Genomic DNA, 21,475 nt, shown 5'->3' with positions numbered 1-21,475 from the left:
AGGAGTTAAATATGTAATTATCATATGATCCAGTAATTCCACTTCTGGATATATGTCATAAATAATTGAAAGCAGGGACTCAAACAGATTCTTATATACCAAGATTCAGAGCAGCAATATGCACAATAGTCAAAAGGTAGAAACAACCTAAATATGCAACAACAGATAGAAGGATAAATACAATGTATCATACATACTAGTATTCAGGCATAAAAAATGAAGATTCTGATACATGCTACAACATGAATGAACCTTGAGTATATTATGCTAACTAAAATAAGCCAGACGCAAAGACAAATATTGTATGATTCTACTTACATAAGGTACCTAAAAAGGGAAAATTCATAGGCAGGACGTAGTATATAAGTTACTGGGGACTAGAGGTATGTAAGAGTTATTCTTTAATCGGTACAGAACTTCTGTTTAATAATTTAAAAATTGTGAAAATCGATAGTAGTGATGGTTGCCCAGCATTGGGAATGTACTTAATGTCAATAAATTATACAATTAAAATGATAAAAATGGTAAATTTTATTATACATATATAACCATAATAAAGAAATATCCAAAAAAGTCACCCTATAAATTATAATATTTAAAATAGATCCAAAAAACTCCACTTCTCCCTGACTCATCTTTTACCACCTTAGTTCAAACTATTACCATTTTTTACTCAGATTTTTGCCATTGCCTTTAATTGGTCTTCTTATTTCTGTCCTTGGCCACTTCATTTTATTCTCAACATGTTATCTAGAGCCAGCCTTTAAAAAGATAAGTCAGACCATGTTACTCTTCCACTCAAGATCCTCCAGTGGCACTATATTGCACATAGAGTAAGACTCAAAATCATTTAAATATCTTTTAAGGATTTATACAATCTGATTTCCATATTACCTTTTTAGTCCAAAGTGTCATCAGGGTCATACTGAAATAAGAATAATGGTGGTAATCTGACCTGGGGAGAGGAATATTTTATCACTGGCAATGTATGTAATTGCCAGATGCCTGGTGAGAATCAAAATAACTATTTTTAGTTGGCTTTATTATAGCTTATACATTTTCTACAGAAAACACGCCTCTTCCTGCCTTCATACAGGATTGGACATCTGCTATAACCTTCTTAGCATGCCACTGACTCCTATCAGCCTTGCCTTCTTCACACCACTCTGTCTACTTTGAAACTCCTAACCTATTGCACTTTGCAGTGCAGGGCCTTTTCACTTGCTGTTCCTTCAGGCTGGAACATCAGGTATCTGCCTGAGTGCCTGGCTCATTCACTTAGACTAGTCATTAACTCATAAATCAGTTCCCTTAGGTAGTCTTCCTTGACTACTTCATGGAAAAGTACAATTACACTGTCAATACCCTCTCCCGCATTCTTTTCACCTTCATTTATGTATTGTGTCTATTTCTTGTCCCTTCCATGGGAATAAAACATTCCTGATGGCAGGATTTTTTCACCTGGTATTTCAGTGTTGTAAATCCAACAAAGAGAGCGTTGCCTGGCTTATACTAGGCTTTTAATAAGTTCTTGTTTAACGAATAAATACATGAATGAATATATGAATAAATGAAACAAGTCAATAATGCTTAACTATACTTTCAATAGGTACAAATCCTACTATCTGCCTAGCCAGAACACATATGAAAATGTTTAGCATCATTAATAATTCAAGCAAGGCAAAGTTAAAAGATATACCTGAATTTTATTGGTTATCATATTGGAAAACATATATTACAGAAAATGGGTCAGAAGAAGAAAGCAAAATAGGTCTCCTCATATTATTTGTGATAATCATAAATGATATAATTTATAAGGTGAATACATGTAAAAACAGCTTTAAGATGGCCAGAATTCTGACTCAATACTACCTTTAAAATTTAAATAGCCATGAATTTAATGTATCCATATAAATGTGTATGTGTGTGGGTATACACATATTCCTGTATGTGCCTATGGGCCATGAAGCCATTTCCTTTCCAAGAGATTCTTCAGAAATACTCTATTCATCTTTTAGTATGTTTCTTTTCATTTATTATGGAGGCCACCATTAGTTCCTATAAAAAATAGATATTGTTTGCAAGAGTAATTCTACTTCTTACAAAGGACTCTATGGCTAACTAAATTAGACCACTGAGAAACAAACTATTTGGTTCAGGTGAAAAAATAGAAACCTATGAAGGATGATATCAAGGGGAAGTTAGAAATTTAGAATATTGCAGTATAATATTTGGCTTATGCAATATTCTAGCCATTTACCAAGACCTAACTTAGACATGCCTTCCAGTCTTTTAAACTGTTTGAGAGCTGCCTATCATGTTGGCATATTTCCTCACATTATAAGTATACAAATTTTGAGTCACTTGGTGCTTTTTAAGAGCACTGCTTCTGTTTATTTGGGAAATTATTGAAAATTTTGAAGCAAGGAGTAAACATCCTAAGTAGTTTATTTATAGACTTAAGTAAAATATGTGAAAGAGCTTTGGGAATAGAAAGCTATTGTGAAAATGAAAAATTGTCATTCTAGAAATAACGGCAAAAATCAGTATTAATCAGAAAAATATTAAGCAAAATAGGTATTGATATGTATTAATTCCAGTGAAATATCACCTTCCAATTAAATACATTCTGCTTAATAGTCATTTGACAACAGTAGAGGCCCTTCATCTATGAAATCATCTTCACTTACTAAATCAGAGCCTATAATGTAGAAAGAGAGCTATTCAATGAATTCTCACAAAAGCACTCAGACTCATATCTATAATGGTCACTAGATAGTAACATTAATTTCATAATCATAAAAAGTACCCCTATACCATCACAGAAGCCAACAAACGGGATCAACTCTATTGGTCTTCAATTAATTCTTAGATGGTCTTTTTGTGGCTGTTTTTTAAATTATAATATTGACTGCTATTACATAGGACTTAATTTTTCCAACATTTCCACTTAGAAGCAAATGTTGGACCCAAGTTAAATGAGTGAATTGAATGAATGAATGAATCACTAACAATAGAATAACACTTTTTACAAAAACCTTTTCTCTTGTCCTATAGAATATACTATCTACCAGTACATCTAATAGAGAAGAATCATAATCCTTTTTCTATTGAGAAAATAGTTGTGTGAATGCATCTCAAAAATATCTCCCAGATTTTAAAAGTCTTTTATAATATCATTGTTATTATGGTTATTTTATTTCATAGCCAATCTCTGTCTCTTCAATAATGGCAATAATGATGCCACCATTTACATAACACACAAACCATAAACTTTTTTTTTTTGAGATGGAGTCTTGCTCTGTTGCTCAGGCTGGAGTGCAGTGACATGAAGCGATTCTCCTGCCTCAGCCTCCTATGTGGCTGGGATTATAAGCATGCACCACCATGCCCGGCTAATTTTTGTATTTTTATAGAGATGAGGTTTCGTCATGTTGGCCAGGCTGGTCTTGAACCCCTGACCTCAAGCGATCTGCCCACCTTGGCCTCCCAAAGTGCTGAGATTACAGAACACATAATTTTTTTAATTGTTCCAAGTTATTTCTAGTCAAAAACATCATCTTAAAAAAAGTCCTGGTGTTGCCTCTCAAATTCCCATTAAACTATTTAAAAATAAGAAATTGAAATGGATAACTCAACAAAGAAGCCTGAAAAACCTATGTAATGCCTGAATATGAGTGCTATTTTCAGTGACTCTAAGAAAACAGTATTGAAGTCAGAATTATTCTCAGTGATTAACACAAGTTATACCACCTTATAAAAACAAGTTTGCTAGAGTGAAAGAACAAAGGGGTCTGCTTCATCTTTCTGCCTCTTCCTGATATCTGGTTCAGGCACCCAGAGTCTGTACCAAGGAGATAACTTGGCAGTCAGCCATCAAATTCACAAGTATTGATTCTTTTGGCGACTAGAGAGTTGTCCCTCCACCTTAACAAGTTTCTCTCTTCCCACATTATTTTGCTTCCTGAAATACTTAGAAAACAACTGGGTAGGAGGTGAATGAAAGAACCCAAGAGAGCAAAATGAACCCTAAGTGGTGAATGTACAGTGATGTGTAGTTCTAACAACTATATCATTTAGGAAGCATTGAAATTACGAACAATATTGTAACCTTGAATGCAGATTAAAAATTTTTAACTGTCAGCCACACTACCTATAAAGAATATTTATTGGTTTTCCTTATTATCTTTAAATGGTACAGACTTTCCAATAAGACATAATTCAAGGTGCTGGTTCTCAATAGAGAAAAACTTTTACAAACTCTTAGAAACTCTAGAACTTTCACAAATCTTAAAAAAAAAAACTTTTAACTTTTACATTCTCTCTCAGCAGTATAAAGTGTTGATATCACATATCTACTGCTTCCAAATACTTGATATATACAAAAATTATTTCTACCTTGAAAATAATGATATGCCTCACATCCCAACACAGCGCTTAAAACTTAGCTGGTAAGGAGATAAACATGAGCATTTAACATTGGCAACAGATTTCCCTCATGAAGTGAAGATAAAAAAGGTTAATATTGGGATGAGTGGGCAGGAAGCCAAGGAAAAACAACAAGATAAAATAAGATGTTGGATTCCTAAGTACTTTATTCTCTTTGAAGCAATTGTGAATAGGAGTTCACTCATGATTTGGCTCTCTGTTTGTCTGTTATTGGTGTATAAGAATGCTTGCGATTTTTGTACATTGATTTTGTATCCTGAGACTTTGCTGAAGTTGCTTATCAGCTTAAGGAGATTTTGGGCTGAGACAATGGGGTTTTCTAGATATACAATCATGTTGTCTGCAAACAGGGACAATTTGACTTCCTCTTTTCCTAATTGAATACCCTTTATTTTCTTCTCCTGCCTAATTGCCCTGGCCAGAACTTCCAACACTATGTTGAATAGGAGTGGTGAGAGGGGGCATCCTTGTCTTGTGCCAGTTTTCAAAGGGAATGCTTCCAGTTTTTGCCCATTCAGTATGATATTGGCTGTGGGTTTGTCATAGATAGCTCTTATTATTTTGAGATACGTCCCATCAATACCGAATTTATTGAGAGTTTTTAGCATGAAGGGTTGTTGAATTTTGTCAAAGGCCTTTTCTGCGTCTATTGAGATAATCATGTGGTTTTTGTCTTTGGTTCTGTTTATATGCTGGATTACATTTATTGATTTGCGTATATTGAACCAGCCTTGCATCCCAGGGATGAAGCCCACTTGATCATGCTGGATAAGCTTTTTGAAGTGCTGCTGGATTCAGTTTGCCAGTATTTTATTGAGGATTTTTGCGTCAATGTTCATCAAGGATATCGGTCTAAAATTCTCTTTTTTTGTTGTGTCTCTGCCCGGCTTTGGTATCAGGATGATGCTGGCTTCATAAAATGAGTTAGGGAGGATTCCCTCTTTTTCTATTGATTGGAATAGTTTCAGAAGGAATGGTACCAGTTCCTCCTTGTACCTCTGGTAGAATTCGACTGTGAATCCATCTGGTCCTGGACTCTTTTTGGTTGGTAAGCTACTTACAAGGGACGTGAAGGACCTCTTCAAGGAGAACTACAAACCACTGCACAATGAAATAAAAGAGGATACAAACAAATGGAAGAACATTCCATGCTTATGGGTAGGAAGACTCAATATCATGAAAATGCCCATACTGCCCAAGGTAATTTATAGATTCAATGCCAACCCCATCAAGCTACCAATGAATTTCTTCACAGAATTGGAAAAAACTACTTTAAAGTTCATATGGAACCAAAAAAGAGCCCACATCGCCAAGTCAATCCTAAGCCAAAATAACAAAGCTGGAGGCATCACGCTACCTGACTTCAAACTATACTACAAGGCTACAGTAACCAAAACAGCATGGTACTAGTACCAAAACGGAGATATAGATCAATGGAACAGAACAGAGCCCTCAGAAATAATGCCGCCTATCTACAACTATCTGATCTTTGACAAACCTGAGAAAAACAAGCAATGAGGAAAGGATTCCCTATTTAATAAATGGTGCTGGGAAAACTGGCTAGCCATATGTAGAAAGCTGAAACTGGATCCCTTCCTTACATCTTATACAAAAATTAATTCAAGATGGATTAAAGACTTAAACGTTAGACCTAAAACCATAAATACCCTAAAGAAAACGTACACATTACCATTCAGGACATAGGCATGGGCAAGGGCTTCATGTCTAAAACACCAAAAGCAATGGCAACAAAAGCCAAAATTGACAAATAGGATCTAATTAAACTAAAGAGCTTCTGCACAGCAAACGAAACTACTATCAGAGTGAACAGGAGACCTACAAAATTGGAGAAAATTTTTGCAACCTACTCATCTGACAAAGGGCTAATATCCAGAATCTACAATGAACTCAAACAAATTTACAAGAAAAAAACAAAGAACCCCATCAAAAAGTGGGCGAAGGACATGAACAGACACTTCTCAAAAGAAGACATTTATGCAGCCAAAAGACACATGAAAAAATGCTCATCATCACTGGCCATCAGAGAAATGCAAATCAAAACCATAATGAGATACCATCTCACACCAGTTAGAATGGCAATCATTAAAAAGTCAGGAAACAACAGGTGCTGGAGAGGATGTGGAGAAATAGGAACACTTTTACACTGTTGGTGGGACTGTAAACTAGTTCAACCATTGTGGAAGTCAGTGTGGTGATTCCTCAGGGATCTAGAACCAGAAATACCATTTGACCCAGCCATCCCATTACTGGGTATATACTCAAAGGATTATAAATCATGCTGCTATAAAGACACATGCACACATATGTTTATTGCGGCACTATTCACAATAGCAAAGATTTGGAACCAACACAGATGTCCAACAATGATAGACTGGATTAAGAAAATGTGGCACATATACACCATGGAATACTATGCAGCCATAAAAAATGATGAGTTCATGTCCTTTGTAGGGACGTGGATGAAATTGGAAATCATCATTCTCAGTAAACTATCGCAAGGACAAAAAACCAAACACCGCATGTTCTCACTCATACATGGGAATTGAACAATGAGAACACATGGACACAGGAAGGGGAACATCACACTCTGGGGACTGTTGTGGGGTCGGGGGAGCGGGGAGGGATAGCATTAGGAGATATACCTAATGCTAAATGACGAGTTAATGGGTGCAGCACACCAGCATGGCACATGTATACATATGTAACTAACCTGCACATTGTGCACATGTACCCTAAAACTTAAAGTATAATAATAAAAAAAAAATTAAAAAAAAAAGAAAAAAAATAAGATGTTGAGTTTCCTCATGGAAGGATAAAGAAGAGCTAAAAAGGAGAGAGAAGGAAAGCAACAGAGAAACCAGAAAATTTTAGGCCAAAGAAGTCAAAGTTGCTATTAAAAGCCCTCAGCAACCAAAAGCTCTTCATGAAACAGGTTTGCTAATATTTAATTTGAAACTGTTTCTATTGCTGTGATACCACTCTTACCTTTTCATCTTCTTCAATAACATTTAATAAACCAATTTCTTGCGTTGAAAGGTAGGGGTGTGTGTGTGTGTGTGTGCACGCATGGTGTTGTTTTGTTTCGCATTATTTTTCCTCAAAAGCAAGGAGTGGGCTTATTTTCAAGTCCAGACTGACATAATTCAGGGCAAAAATTGCATATATAGGATGCCAAAAAGGACCACTAAACAAGGAAGTAAATGTTTCAACCATGAGAATATGAATCATTTTTATAATTCTCTAGGTCACTTAAAGATGCTTGGGTACAATTCTGGAATTCCAGAGCGAAAATTTCTACTAGGTCAATCAAATCTATATCTCAAAGGAAAGAAGGTTCTTGGACCTAGGTAACACATGAGTTGCAATGAATCAATTGATAAATATTTACAGCATTGAATAGACCAGTGAAATCATAGAGACCATTCCCTCATTTTACACACAGGAAAAAGAAGCAAAAAGAGATGAAAATGACATGACTAGCAAGAAGGTGGCAACACCTCTGCTTTGTAGCATTTGACAAGAATGGAGCTCCTTGTAGTATTCTGTGATTCAAATCTTTCTGGTTTAATAAGGTTACACACTCTGAATCTGCTTTAGATAAGAAATATTCTTGAGATTTTCTATCTGAATGCATTTGAATGTATAAACGGATACAAAAGTAAGAGGTCATATTTCAAAAATCATGGCTCAGAGTCCAGTGTTTTCTCTACGTCTCTAGCTCTATTTATGTAATACATGCTTTATTAGCATATTAGCTTGGATAGAGATGTTCTTCCCTGGAACTCTCAATATTAGTGGATTTTTTTTTTACCTGTGTTGTTAAATAAAATATATAAAACCAAAATAACTTTTCTAATCTACTGCTTCCTAAGGATTCACTTAACGCTGTCCTTAGGCAAGAGAGTTATTATTAGCTGGAAAAAGGGAACTGTAGTGCAGGCTCTATTATTGGAAATGCTGAAATACAGATGGGACTATGTTTGATTCTTTTAGAATTACTCATTTATATCGTCTGCTTCCGTTCTTTTTCCAAGAGGTAGAATCAGGGATAAGAATAGCAGTAATAGCATTATCCATGAATAAAAATGGAACAGGTTTCTATAAATAATGCATGTCAAATTAACTAGCTGCAACATCCTTGACTTGCACAATCCTTTCTGATTATGAGTTCCTCAGATACAAAATGCCTGTACCAAATAAAAACACAACAATGCATTGCCACTAGGAGCCTTCATTCTCTCCTAATTGATTGCTACTCAGTTTACAGTAATAAATTGTTCAGTTATGCAGTTTACAGTGTATTTTTATTTCTGTTTTTTTAATCTTCATTAATATTACAAAATGTTAAGATTTATTCCCTGGAGATGAAAAATATGCTACTAGTTTCTGAAATTAATATATAATCCATTTGAGCAGTTTTTGATATGCTGCAAAAGTAAAATATAATTTTAAGAGTAGTAGGTATAGGATGGGTGCAGTGGCTCACATCTATAATCCCAGCACTCTGGGAGGCCGAGGCCGGCGGATCACAAGGTCAGGAGATCAAGACCATCCTGGCTAACACGGTGAAACCCCGTCTCCACCAAAAATACAAAAAATTAGCTGGGCGTGGTGGCGGGTGCCTGTAGTCCCAGCTACTCTTTGGGAGGTTGAGGCAGCAGAATGGCGTGAACCCGGGAGGTGGAGCTTGCAGTGAGCCGAGATCGCGCCACCGCACTCCAGCCTGGGCGACAGAGCGAGACTCAGTCTCAAAAAAAAAAAAAACAAAACAAAAAAACAAAAAAAACCGAGAGTAGTGGTTATAACTGTGTCTGCATCTCAAACTTAAAATACTAAATTCAGGTATTAAGAGATGTTAAATATTTTGGATATGTTTACTAGAAACTAAATTCTCAGAGATAAGAACCACATTACTTAATTATCTCCTCTTAATTTTTCTTTCCTAATGATGCCAACCTTTTTCTTTATACTTCCTGTCTGTTTTAAGATTGTACATTTTTTGTAATTCTGACTAATCCGAGTTTCACATTTCTTCTGTAAAGAAATAAACTCTTAGAATACTTAAGTTTTTAAAAAGCATATTCATGAGTAATAACTAATTTGATGTTTATTATGATATATATCATGTATTATGAAATATATATGATATATAATTATATTTATGATATATAATGATATATGATATATATTATGATATATATATTTTATATATACATATGACATTGTATTTCAAAGAAGAGGAGATAGAGTTCTGAGCTTGTCAGTGAAGACTTCATGGCCACAGAGTCTTCCGTTCTTACTTTTCTATTCAAAGACAGCGATTCCTCTGACAACGTCATCAAATCCCAACCAGTTTGTTTAGCTTCCCCATTTTCCTGAGAGAAAACATGAGGATAAGAAACATTCTTCAGATTTTCTTTCTGAATGAATTTGTATGTATAAATTGGCTTGAAATGTGTATTGAAACTTATTTATGTTTTTTTTTTTTTTTTGACAGAGTTTCGTTCTTGTTGCCCAGGCTGGAGTGCAATGGTGCAATCTCGGGTCACTGCAACGTCCACCTCCTGGGTTCAAGTGATTCCCTCCTGCGTCAGCCACCTGAGTAGCTGGGACTACAGGCGCCCACCCCCACGCCCAGCTAAATTTTTTGTGTTTTTCGTAGAGACGGGGTTTCACCATGTTGGCCAGGCTGGTCTCGAACTCCTGACCTTAGGTGATCTGACCGCCTCAGCCTCCCAAAGTGCTGGGATTACAGGCGTGAGCCACTGACCTGGCCAAAACTTATTTATGTTTGAAATCTCACTTCCAAACTTGAACAAATTGACAGCACACAAACACACCTACACTTAATCTTTTAGATTCAGGAAAAGGGTGTCTGGTCCTAGTTTGTAGTATTCCACCAAGCCAGCTTTGGATGAGCTGCAGCTTACTCTTTGGGGCCATGACTTTCCCATATTTAGAACTCTATAGTGACTCTCAATTTTGTACACGATTATGCCTTTAGTAAGGGATTAAAGGGGTTATTAAAATATGGGATTAAGCTCTTTAGTAAGATATGCTAGGTCCAGTTTGACCTGATTTCTTCTACTTGTTCATTTTCTATATTTTATATCTACCTACTTTAATTTCTAGACTCCAGAACACTAAATTCTTCTAAGCTGACAGCATGCTTTCAGTGTCTGTCCAGATTTTTCCCTTTCTACTTGGAATGCCTTTCTATTGCCTTTTGAGTTGGACCATTCTTACATATTTTTTATGATGCAGTTCAGAAGTCATACCCCTTAAGAAATTTTCCCTGACTGCCAGGCTGAATGCAAACATAAGAGGCAAACCCACAATGAGATGGCTGTTCCTCTTCTGGGTTTCCACAATACCCTGTTGCTGAATCTTCACAGTGCTTTCTAATTATCCATTTACTCTCTCCTGCTTGCTGGGCAACTTAAGAGGACTATGATTACTGCAGTCACATAGGGCTTCACTCTCAGAAGGGCTCCACACTGGGGTTTCAATGATTTGTAGTCATTGTCTTGAATTTGTGCTTTCTAAATAAAGCCTGGCAGAACAATGTAAGGAGTGTGTGTGTGTGTCATTATCTTGAATTTGTGTGTGTATCATTATCTTGAATTTGTGCTTTCTAAATAGAGCCTGGCAGGACAATGTAAGGGGTGTGTGTGTGTGTGTCTGTGTGTGCATGTGTGTGAGAGAGAGAGAGAAAGAGAGAGAGAGAGAGAGAGATGGGGAGAGGTTTTAAAACCTTTCTTTACAGGCAGTCTCCCTCCAATTGCCTCTCACTTCACCTGAGTAGATCCTCAATTCCTCTTGCTGCCTGGGGCCCTGGGCCCCACTTCACTTCCCCTTTGTCATCTCCACCCACTGCAATCAGACTCCAGGTGGGGTCTGGCCATTGGTGCAAGGAAGGTCAGAGTCACGTAAGTGGTCCATGGCATCTCAGTGCAGAGCGTGGTGGCTGTTTTCATCCCGGGCTGGCACATCACTGTGCATTCAGTAATCACTGTGATTCAGTGATTCACTGTGAATTCAGCCTTTTGGGCCTCTCATCCGTCTGGGGTCCAGGAATCCAAGGGAAACTGACTAGAATTTGAAATCTGTTGGCTGTAGTCTATCCTTTAGGGATTCAATCGGTGAGCTGGTACGAAGGTGGTATGTATAACTATCCCCAAGACAGTGCCACATTGAGTAGCAAATAAAAAAATATATCATCACAGGTCAAAAAGAGACTGCAGAAGGACGAAACAGTTTTGTGCTGTATTACCTTGAATGACAGGTTTTTTTGTCTTGTTCTGTCAACAACTTCCCTCATTCTTGTTTTGCCCTGTGCCCTGCATATTATCCAGTCCATCTCTGACTACTTCGGACTATAAGCACCATAAGTTTGGGACTGTCCTATCCATCTCTATAACTGCAACACATGGAATTGTACCTATTACGTATTCAGAACTCTATATATATCTGTTAAATGAATGAATAATAAATTAATTATTGCATAACAAAAAATTCATCATCTTACATATGTAGGTACACTTGAATGGTAATCTCTGTGACTAAGGAATATTTGCAGAAAACATTTGACTTGTTCATCATGATATATAATAAATATTATGTAAATCTGCGTACAACTGAAATAACCTTTCCCCAAACTAATAAAATTGACTTGATTTCCTGCTTCTTTTCAAAGGATAGCATTTAAATGTTTTTGGAAAACAGTTTCATTGTCTGCCATATTTTAGAAAAAAAAAAAAAACGCAAAGCTGTGTCTTCTTTTTGTTTTGATAGTGTGATTAAAGAAGTGACTTTCATTTATCAGTGAAGGGTTTTGAAATTGCCCTAAACAGCAGTATACTAACAACTTGGAAGAAAGATGCATTCAGCAAAGAAGTATGTATCTATATATTTATCTATAAATGAATATTAGTGATTAAATAAAGCACAAAAATGAATTACTCTATGTACTATAATACCTAAGCCATTTGGCAATTTACCATGCTGATGATGTCTATTTTGCCATTATGCATGTTTATTTCAGACCCAAAGGAAAACCTTGAGAGTAGAATTCTTTTGTTAATGAACATAGGTGCTATGATGTGACTAGACAAATTAGGTGAATCTTAATTAGCATTTATTCCATTTTCTACTACTGGTTGCTGACTATAAAATATTGAGGGATAAGACCCGGTGTGGTGGCTCACACCTGTAATCCCAGCACTTTGGGAGGCTGAGGCGGGCAGATCACGAGGTCAGGAGATCAAGACCGTCCTGGCTAACATGGTGAAACCCCATCTCTACTAAAAATGCAAAAAAAATTTAGCCGGGCGTGGTGGTGGGCGCCTATAGTCCCAGCTACTTGGGAGGCTGAGGCAGGAAAATGGCGTGAACCCGGGAGGCATAGCTTGCAGTGAGCCGAGATCAAGCCAGTGCACTCAGCCTGGGCGACAGAGCAAAACTCCATCTCAAAAAAAAAAAATATATATATATATATATATACACGCACACACACACACACACACATAGGGATCTTAGGAGGAGAAGTTCAAGAACATTATTACGGAAACAGATATTTAGGTTAAATGCTTTAAACATAAAGAGACCTCTGCTAAAGATTGTAATCTTTATTTGGTAAGTCACCCATTTTAAAAATTATGTACCAGAAATTGAATGAGATACATGAGATAGTGCAGTAAGCAAAGCAGATAGAGCCTCTGCCCTCATAGATCCTGTGACCCAATAGAGATGAAAGACATCAACCAATTGATTAAAAGTATTTTTAGTAAACAGCTACATGTGTAACATAATATCTATCCTGATATTAAGAGCAGTACCAGGGAACAGTTTACTGAAGAAATTATGTTTAAATTGAGACCCAAAAGATAAGAAGGTGTTAGAAAGGTGGAAAGATAAGATGTAGCAGATTTTTCAACTTTGCTATTTTGCTAACATATAACAAATCTATTTCTACAATTATTTACATATTTTGATAAAGGAATTAGATAAATTTTTTAAAACAGCACCACTAATTTGGAATGTGTGATAGCTTCAAGAAATTACCCAGTCACATTTGTATTCTGTAAAGAGAGATTTGCTAAGCAAATTAGTAAAGGAGAAACATAACTGGTAATGAGACTTCACACTATTTAGAAAACTAGTTTAAAAAATGAAATGATTCAGTAACAAAAAAGTGACATTTCAGTATTTACGACTGGCCTCCCTAAAATGTGCTCCAAACTAGGGAGATATTACATTAAATTTCCAAGGATGATTTGCATTGTCCGATCAGCCAAAAATTCTTCCAAACTATATACCAGCTGTCCTATGTTAGAAAAATAATTTAATCTCAGGACACATGTGAGAATAAAATAAGTCTAAACAGAATGCTTAAGGTCCTAGAACATTCTAAATTATATAGTGGATATAAATACATTTTATTTCTTTCTACAATTATTTATTCCTTTGCTTTTTCACCAAATGTATATAGAGCGTCTAGTGTTTGAATAGCATAGAACAGGGTAGAGAAAATATTTTAGAGCCAACCATACCTAGTTTTAAATAGATTGTATCTTTGGCAGCTGTGTTCCTGTGCACAAATAAATACATAAATTCTCTGATCATTAGTTTCCAAATGTATAAAATATAAATAATAACTGTATTTCAGAAACATTATAAGAAGTGGCATTTTATATATAATGTTCAGCAAGTGAAAAATAATACTCAAGAAATGCTAGTTTTTCTCATCCCTCTATTATCACTTATTACACAATGTGATAAGTACAATGGTGGAAAAAAGATGAATCATTCATTGTCTTCTCCTCCTCATATATTTTCTCAGATATTGCTCTATGGGGAAATAATGTACAAAAATAATTTGAATTATGTGTGCATTCTCTACTAAGAAAAACATAAGAAAAGTAAACACAAAGCCTTGTAAGTATTCAAAAGATTAAATAACTAAAACTAGGATAACGGAACTAGCACTGTTTTCCAGAAATATATATGTTCCAGAAAAACATACACACAACATATACACACACACACACATTGTGTGTGTATATACAGATATGCTTTTTTCTGGAACATACACATTGTCTGTGTGTATATATATATACAATGTGAATGTGTGTATATACATATATGTGTATATATATACCCATGTACAATGTGTATATTGTATGTGTATATATGTATATACACATTGTAAGTGTATTGTGTACATATATGTACACATACAATATGTATATGCACACATTGTATATATATATGTGTATATACAAATATACACACACATTGTATATACATACATGCATATACATATATACATACACACATATATACATATATACACAATGTGTGTATAGATGTAAAATATATACATATTTTAAAGTCTCTGGAAACCACCATTCTACTCTCTACCTCTGTGAGATTAATTTTTTTAGCTCCTATGTGTGAGCCTGACTTATTTCACTTAACATAATCACCTCCAGTTTGATTTACGTCGCTACAAATAACAGGCTTTCATCCTTCTTTAAGGATGAATAATATTTTAATGTGTATATATACAATATTTTATTTATCTATTTTCTGTTGATGGACATTTAGGCTGATTTCATATTTTGCCTATTGTGAACTGTGCTGCATTAAACATGATAGTGCACATATAATACTGATTTCCCTTCTTTTGGATATGTATGCATCAATGGGATTACTGGAGAATACACTTCTATTTTTAGTTTTTTGAGGAACCTCCACACTATTTCTTATAATGGCTATAATACTTTATATTCTCACCAATAGTGCAAAAGAGATGCCCCTCACATCCTTAGCAATATTTGTTACCTTTTTGGTTTTTTTTTTTTTTGGTAATAGCCATTTTAACTGGGCTGTAATGACATCTCGTTATGGTTTTGATTTGCAGTTCCCTGGTGATTAGTGATACTGAGCATTTTTTCATATACTTCTTGACCATTTGTATGTCTTCTTTTGAGAAATGTCTATTTAGATCATTTGCCCATTTTTAAACCAATTTTCTTTTGTTTTTCTGCAGTTTGGTTGTTTGAGTTACTTATATGTTCTAGTTATTAGTCCCTTGTCATGTGGATAGTTTGCAAATATTTTCTTCCATTCTGGAGGTTGTCTCTTCCCTCTGTTGATTGTTTCCTTTACAGTGCAGAAGCTTTTTAGCTTGATGTAAACCCATTTATTCATTTTTGATTTTGTTCCTTGTGCTTTTGAGGTCTTACCCAAAAAATCTGTGACCAGACCAGTGTCTTAATATGATTCCCCACTGTTTTCTTCTACTAATTTTATAGTAGTTTTTTACTTTTAACTTTTTAAATGTAAAAAATGTAAAAGGTTTTACAGTTAACTTTGTTGATTTTTTTTTTTTTAATTTTTGTATATGGTGAGATATAGGGGTCTTGTTTTGTGCTGCATGTGGCTACAAAACCAACATACAAAAATCAATAGCATTTCTACACATCAACAGCAAACAATCAGAAAAGGAAACCAAGAAAGCAATCTTCTTTACAAAAGCAATAAAAAACATAAAATGATTAGGAATAAATTTAGCCAAAGAAGTGAAAGATGTCTACAATGAAATTATAAAACACTGATAAAAAAATTGAAGAGGATAGAAAATAATGGAACGATATCCCATGTTTATTTATTGAAAGAATTAACATTGTTAAAATATCTACACTGCCCAAAGTGATCTACGGACTCAATGCAATTCCTATTGAAATACCAACAACATTCTTCGTAGAAAAAACAATCCTAAATGTTATATGGAACTCTGAAAGACTGTGATAGCCAAAGCAATCCTGAGCAAAAGGAAGAAAGCTGGAAGCATCGCACTACCTGACTTAAAAATTTACTACAAAGCTATGCTAACCAAACTAGCATGATACTGGCATAAAAATAGACACATAGCCTAATGGAATAGAATTGAGAATCCAGAAGTAAATTCACACACTTACAGCCAATTCATTTTCAATAAAGGCACCAAGAACATACATTAAGGAATGAACAGTCTGTGCAAAATAACATTTTAAAGGCTTAAGAGAGTTGTGACAGCAGCAAGAAGTAAATGGACTAAAATTTCACAGTGGAAAACAGTCATTAGAAATGATTTCCAGCTATTTTATCTTGGGAGGAGTTTACCTATTCTTGTTGCAAGCTGTTGATTGGGCTTAGCTCACTTGGAGAATAGAAAAACCAGTGAGGGTTTTATCAGGAAGTGATGAAGTAACAAGTTCAACACTTAAAGGATCTAAGTTATATGTACATTAAAAACTCTCTATAGAGTTTTTTATGAATTCTGGGGCTAAATGCAGCTTAGAGAAAGAGAAAAAAATGCTTGAAGAAAGAGTGAAATTTCCACATCATTGTGTTGCACTACTAACAAGAGGAAGCCTAAAAACAGAAAAGGCAACAGAAGAAAGTGGACAGGGAACGACAAATTGATTTTTTTGTGTGTGTCTGCAATTGTTTTCTGGGGATACCAATACACTGAAAAAAATCCTGAAATATGGTTTGCAAAACTTCATATTTTTGAATAATTGTTTTAGAGATGGAGTCTCACTGTGTTTCCCAGGCCATACTTGAACTCCTCAGGCTGGCAGTCTTATAGCCTCAGCCTTTCAAGTAGCTGAGACTACAGGTATGTGCCACCATGCTTAGCTAAAACTCCATCTTTTAAATACGAATATAATGAGACCTTGTCAAATTCTTTGCTATAGTTGTGGTAAGATATTTGTTTCGTGTATTTCCAAGCAGTATCTCCTAACCTCATTAATAAATGAAATAAATGTAGCTTGATAAGATTTATTATTCCTATAACATTCTTAGGTTCTCTTATTGCTTTATGTCAATCGTTCCCTTTTTAAGCTCCCCTTATGATTATATCCCAAACTGACTTTTTGTTTAATGGGCTAGAGATTGTAAAAATCCTTCTTGGTTTATTTTTTCAAATAAACTAGATTATTTGATTATTTGATTTTTTTCAGAGCCTTCTTCTTCATTCTTTACAGAGCACCAGCATTAATTTGTGATATAGTTTTCAAGTCCAGATTTTACACCTAAAATATCTTATTTTACTGAAGACTTCTATTATAGCCATAATGTTCTTTTTATGGTTTTCTGACTGAATTCAGTGCCAGAAAAACATGTATCAATTTGTACAACTGATAGTTCACTGTATCCATGTAATCCCTAACATTTCCAAATCATTTCCACATAAGATATGTTTCAGAAAATTATGTGAAGCTTATTTCTCTCAGAATAACTGGCTAAGGAATTTATTCTAAAATATAAAATTATAAATATATAAAGCACTTAATCGCTAATGTATTTTCTCTAGTTAATCCCAAACCCTGAAATCAGTTGAGATGAATAAGTCAAGATGTTAGCCAAAATATAACAAAGCACATTTTTTTTCTAACATTTGGATTTCATGTTGAATATTTGGACAATAATTTCATTGAATTAACAACTGTTGATTATTATCATCATATTGATGTGCTTCAGAGAAAATGAACTAGAAGAAGAAAGGGATGAGAAGGACATGATGTTAACTGAAGCTGAATTCACTATGAGGATTTAGACTTACTGGCAGGTCTTGCTGCCTATGTGAAAAGTCTTTAAATGCCTATTTGCAGGAGCCAGGGAAAACTGAGAAAAATAAGTTATATTAACATAAAAAGGTGATAAATACTTTTAATGTACAAATAAAAAGTATTCAGTTATGAGAGAAGGCTTGATGTAATATTTCTACAACAGCAATATGTACTGTGTAATGAAAGAGGTACTTGAGAATGTATTTAAGACTCAACAAAGTGACTCTTTCTATTAAAGGTTGCTGAATATAATGTTCTCCTGCATTATAGTATCTTAGAGAGAACATTGATGGCAGAGAGAATGCTGATCTTAGCAAAGAGAACAGAGTTGGAAGGTAAAGGGTGAAAATGTCATTATTGAAATAAAGGAGGCAATGTTGAGCAATGCACAATGAAAGAAAATAAGTACTTATTATCAATTGATAATAAAATTGTGGAATTAACTTCAAATTTTATTCAATATTATAAAAATATATTTCTATTTATATTATTAAAATATAATATTTAATATTGTAATATTGAATTATTTAATAATTGAATATTGGAAAATAATTTAAATCACTTACAGACTAAATATTTTTCAGGTTTATTCTGTTGCCTACATACAGGCTTTCATTTAGAAATAGGTAAGACAGGGGTGTGAGTTCAAGATGGCTGGTGAGAGGCAATTAGAATGCACCTCTTCCATGGGGAGGAAACAAAACATGACAATCTTCACACTTTGAACAGATCTTTTGAAAGAGAGCACTAAAATTCAAAAGAGAGGTGATGGAAGAAACTGTGGTTGAAAGGGAAGAAGTAGGGCTGCCTGCTCAGTATTGCCAGATACTAGGACTGGGCCCAAGACCCAGATCCAGACCTGCCAAAGGAGTCAGTGAAGGAACCCCGGGGTATCATATTCCCACTGCGGACCTCTGAGATTCTAGCTATGAAGGTTTCTGACACCTGAAGATCTTTGGACTGGTAGATCCAAAGATACCTGGTAACCATGAAAATTCACTGCTTGAATGCACGTGAAGCCTCAAAGCCTTCCATGAGCTGAGCATTGCAGCAAATCATGACTCTGGATGCCTACGTCACGTGGCTCTGTATCCTAAGCTTCTGCAGCTGCTGCTGTCTGCTGGGCCGGGGAATTAGCAGGGCCTGGTCACTTTTACGAGCCCCAAAGACAGACTCCATCTGAATCATGGGCCCCGTGCCTGCCAATCTCTCCCAAAACTGCCTGCTTGGCCATTCCCACAGAGGATAGACCCACAACCTAGCCACCATTGCTCCACCCCAGTTGAGTTTTTGGCAGCCTTGGAGCAGTTTGTCCCTCCATATCCAGGCTGGTGCTTGAGCTCCTGGCAAATCCTCTGGCCTGGTCCCAGTTCCCTAAGACTTGAACACACCATCCAGGAAAATGGAGATGAGATTTGTGATCTAATCTCAAGTGGGGAGGGAGCCCTCACTGTCAAAATACAGAGAAGAGTGTGGCACCAGAATGTGTAGTGGCCTAGGACCTGGGCATCTCTCCCTTTACAAGACTGGACTGGGAAAGCTGTGGCCTGGTAACTGTGGTTTCTGCCTCACAGAGTCTAGAACTCTAGAAATCCTGGAATAGCTTTGTGATTTGAACGCAGACAGCTTTACACAAGCCTAACCATTCTGTCCTGCTGCTGGCTGCCAGACACTGAAGACCTTCCGGGTTAGAGCTGTGGGAGCCGGCAGTTTCCACTGCCACTTGCTGGGCTGAAAACCCTGTCTGGCTTTCTTCTGAGAGGGCTCTGTGGTATGAAAGAAGCACTTCTGCCCCTCTTGAAGAGTTGCTCCAAAGGTCTAAGAGCTGTCCCCAGACTCCAGCCAAAACCAGTGTTTAAGCCCATCTTGGAGAACCTGGTTATGGGCTTGTACCATCCAACCCTGCCTCACACTGTCCTCTCTAGCTCCCTTTGTGTCAGAGCCCTGGATGGGGACCCCTGAAAACCCCATGGCCTCACACATCACCTGGGACACACTAGTGCTTCCTCTGATCAACAAAGGCCAAGTAAAAATTCCACTGCTACCACTGAAACTGCCTCTTGCCTGAAAGCACTATCTACTGAACAGGAGGTCAACCTGCGCAACTCATCACAATTTCTGCTGACACTACTGTTCAGTGTTTGGTTGGCACTTACCTGCAAGTGCCACCTACTGTCCTCTAGGGTGAACTGCGTGTTCCACTATAATTTCTGCTGACAGAAGTACACAGCACTGTGGAATGACATAATTCTCCTGAGACCTCCACCTCCCTACCTCTGCAGGAGGCAGTGAGCCTGCTGACACACATAGTAAAACACTACTACAACATAGAAACAACTAGCATTTGAGAAAACTGTTACACTAAGCTTATCTATACCCAGGAACTCATATAGAGCCTTGGCCCCCTAAAGCAGAAAAAAGCAAAGACAAAGGAACCTATCCAAAATACAAAGCAGACATGCCGCCAAGGGGAGATAAAGCCCATCCAAATGAAAGTAAATTCAAAACTAAAAACTATAGCTTCTCCAGATGAGAATTAACTAGTGTAAGAACTCCAGCACCATGATGAAACTAAGGTGTGATGCTTCCAAAGGACCACACAAGCTCTCAAACAATGCAGCTCAGCCAAAATGAAAATTATGAAATGACAGATAAGGAATTCAAAATATGGATTAGAAATAAGCTCAATGAGATGGAAGAGAACGTTATAAACAACAAAAAGAAATAGAAAAAAAATTCAGGAGATGAAGGACAAGATAGATATATTAGGAAAAAAAGAACTTCTGAAAATGAAAAATTTACTGAAGAAATGTCAAAATGCATTTCAATCCTTTAGCAAGACTAGATCAAGAGGAAGAAAAAATTTCAGAGCTCAAATACAAGTCTTTTGAAATAACGCAGCCAAAAATAAAAAAAAAAACGATTGAAAAAACTTAAGAAAGCCTTGGAGAGATATGAGATTATGGGATTACATAAAGGGTCAAAATCTATGACTTATAGGCATTCCTGAGGGAGAAGAAGTAAAAGTAAGAAGTTTGGGAAACATATTTGAGGGAATAATTAATAACAAGTTTTCTGAACTTGCTAAAGATATAGACATCCAGACACAAGAAATTCAGAGAACACCTGAAAGACACTATACAAGAGGAAAATAACCAAAGCATATAATTATCAGACTATCCAAGGTCAAAGTGAAAAGTGAAAGAAAAAGTCTTAAAAGCAGCTATAGAGAAGCATTGAATCACATATAAAGGAAATACCATCAGATTAGCAGCGGACTTCTCAGTAGAAACCTTATAAGCCAGAAGAGACTGGGGCTCTATTTTCTTTAGACTGCTTAAAGAAAAACATGCCCGCCAAGAACTTTACATCCTGCCAAACTA

Source organism: Pongo abelii, chromosome 13, assembly GCF_028885655.2.
Source record: "Pongo abelii isolate AG06213 chromosome 13, NHGRI_mPonAbe1-v2.0_pri, whole genome shotgun sequence".
NCBI classification, from domain to species: Eukaryota; Metazoa; Chordata; class Mammalia; order Primates; family Hominidae; genus Pongo; species Pongo abelii.
This window is presented reverse-complemented; position numbering follows the sequence as displayed.